We start from the raw sequence: 2,854 nt of genomic DNA, 5'->3' as shown, positions 1-2,854 counted from the left end.
CACAGTATCAAAAACCATGTAATATGCAACTATGTCTATTTAAAGGCATTTTAATGGTTGGATAAAAGCTCTTATATTAATTGTCAGCTCTATAAATTAGCTTTGCATTTTTTTCCCATTGCAAAACTCAAAGCCATTGCATACATTTTTTGCTCTACACACTCTATAATCAATGTATCAATGTAAATCAGAAATCATTATGCATATTCCTTCTGTATATGACAGTGTTTCAGACTGAAATACCGTATTAGGGAGGGTCTGTGAGCTAGCTTAGCATTTTCATGGGATCATAGAGCAGGTGGGAAGTAACGGGGAGGGGGGGAGCGGAAACATGATATTATTGGTTGGATCAAAATACATTTAAGTAGCTGGAAGAAGTCAGCAGGGTCCTGTGCACACGTATATTTTTTAAATATGTGTTTTCTCTTTGACTTCTGAGTTCTTGTCCATTCATGGATGAAAGATGTGAACAGATTTGTCCCCGAAATCTAAATGGAGCACATGCAAATTTAAGTTTAAGTAGAGAATTCAGCACAACACTGATATATGAGGCATGAAATCTAATCTGACTGATCACATTCATGTTGCAAGCTTCCAAAATGATATGTATCCGATCTTAAGACACAACTAAAAATAGTGACTGAAATCTGATTTAAAAAGATCTGATTCAACATGTCCACACTGCCCTAAAAGAAAATGTGAACCAAATTTTTGGCCATTTCATGCATGCTACTTGAGGAAGCTTCAAACTTCAAACATTGTATGAATTTTTCTATTTCTAGGTAGATGTTTAAGTAAAATGAACATTGGTTTTATTCTAAAAACTACAGACAACCTTTCTCACAAATTTCAAATACAAATATTGTCATTTAGAGCATTTATTTGCAGAAAATGAGAAATGGCTGAAATAACAAAACATATGCAGAGCTTTCAGACCTTAAAGTATCCGAAGAAAACAAGTTCATATTAACAAGAGTTCAGAAATCAATATTTGGTGGAATATTCTCACAGTTTTCATGTATCTTGGCATGTTCTTCTCCACCAGTCTTACACACTGCTTTTGGATAACTTTATGCTACTCACTCCTGGTGCAAAAAATCAAGCAGTTCAGCTTGGTTTGTTTGCTTTTGATCATCCATCTTCCTCTTGATTATATTCCAGAGGTTTTTAGTTTGGTAAAATCAAAGAAACTCATCATTTTTAGGTGGTCTCTTATTTTTTTTTTCAAGAGCTGTATATGAAGCACTCAAATACTACAGTATAATATACTATTGTTCGCAACAGGAGAACTGGCTTAACTGACACTGTATTCTTGTGTAGATCTGTGCCGCCCCTCGGCTGGCCTTTACTGGCCCAGTTTCAAGCCTTAACCAGCCTCTGCTGCCCAGAACACATTAACAGATTATCCAGATTCAGAATGGAAGAGTGAGATGGGGAGAGCAGACCAGACATTATCTGAAGATGCTGGCAGGCTTTGAGAGGGCGGCACGCTGGGTTTTGTGTGTGGCTGGCACACGCTGCCAAAGTCCATCAGCAGAGACTTTAGTGCTGACAGACGTGAAGCTGACTGATGCCCTCGCTGCAGTTTACTTTACCGGTCCACAGAGCGAGGACGTGAGGTGACGGTAAAGAATGTGAGGAACTCGATCCAGACGCCAACGCAAAACCATCAAAACCATCAAAAAAGTGATTAGCAAAGCTCCTTTAAAATCACTGACGAAAGGAGCGCTCAGAGGAATCGATGAGGATGTCTGAATCCTGTAATCCACCACCCAAAACATGTCATCTGTCAAAATGAAAGGATTTCAGAACTATGCAGCTTTATCCTCTCTGTCTATCTCTGCATCTGTGAAAACAGAAGACTGCCTGCAGGAGATCCGCAGACTCACTGAGCATCAATAGCAACCAGATGACACTTTTTCAGCTGACAATTGTTCTGAGAAAATGGACTTCTTAGAAGTCTTTACACATTAATTTCAAATTACTGTACAACTTAATCAGGTGGGAAAAGTCTTCTGAGAAAAGTCATGTGCAGTAAGTATATTGCTACAGTAAACCAGCATCAACGCAGTATTTTGATAAAGGAGATCCATTCTTTTGTTGAGTTTTAATGTATACAACTGAATATCTACTAATCACTAACTAGAAACTATTTATTTACTATTTATATCTTATAATTCAGTGCAAGTTAAATACCCAGAAACTAGCATTAATTTCAATATGTGCTTATTATCCAGCATCTACTAATAATTAAATATCTAGTAATTATTTTATTAGTAGCAACTATTTAGTAAATGTATTTTTTTTTACTTTATAAGTACTTATAAGTACTTTTCAGCACCTACTAATCATTCCATGCCTGTTTATTATTGTTAATTAATAATTATAATTCATTATGACTAATTATTCAGTAGTAATTATTCAGTGCATAATTATTATTCAGATTCTAATAAGTATTATAATTATTAAGTGACTATTCAGTAACTATGTAAATTTCTTTAAAATTATTCAGTGTTGCCAAGTTATTCTGTTAGGTGTAACTATTCATTAACAAGACATTTTTCAATAAGTACTATTTAATCAGTATCTACCATTTTTTCAGTATCTACTAATGATTCAATAAGTAAATTCTAAAAAGTTATTTAGAATCTACAGTGTTTCCTGCAGTGCCGCTGCTGAGAATACATATACAAAACCACAAGGAAGGAAGTAATTATTTAAGCTATTCCTTATCAATTTTATTTTTTATTTTGTTGTATTTATATGTATCATTTATATTTTTTTATCTTTTTGTAACTTTGTGTACTATACACACCTGCTGCTGGATGTCAAGAATTTCCCCTCGGGGATCAAT

Source organism: Astyanax mexicanus, chromosome 11, assembly GCF_023375975.1.
Source record: "Astyanax mexicanus isolate ESR-SI-001 chromosome 11, AstMex3_surface, whole genome shotgun sequence".
Lineage (NCBI taxonomy): Eukaryota > Metazoa > Chordata > Actinopteri > Characiformes > Acestrorhamphidae > Astyanax > Astyanax mexicanus.
This window is presented reverse-complemented; position numbering follows the sequence as displayed.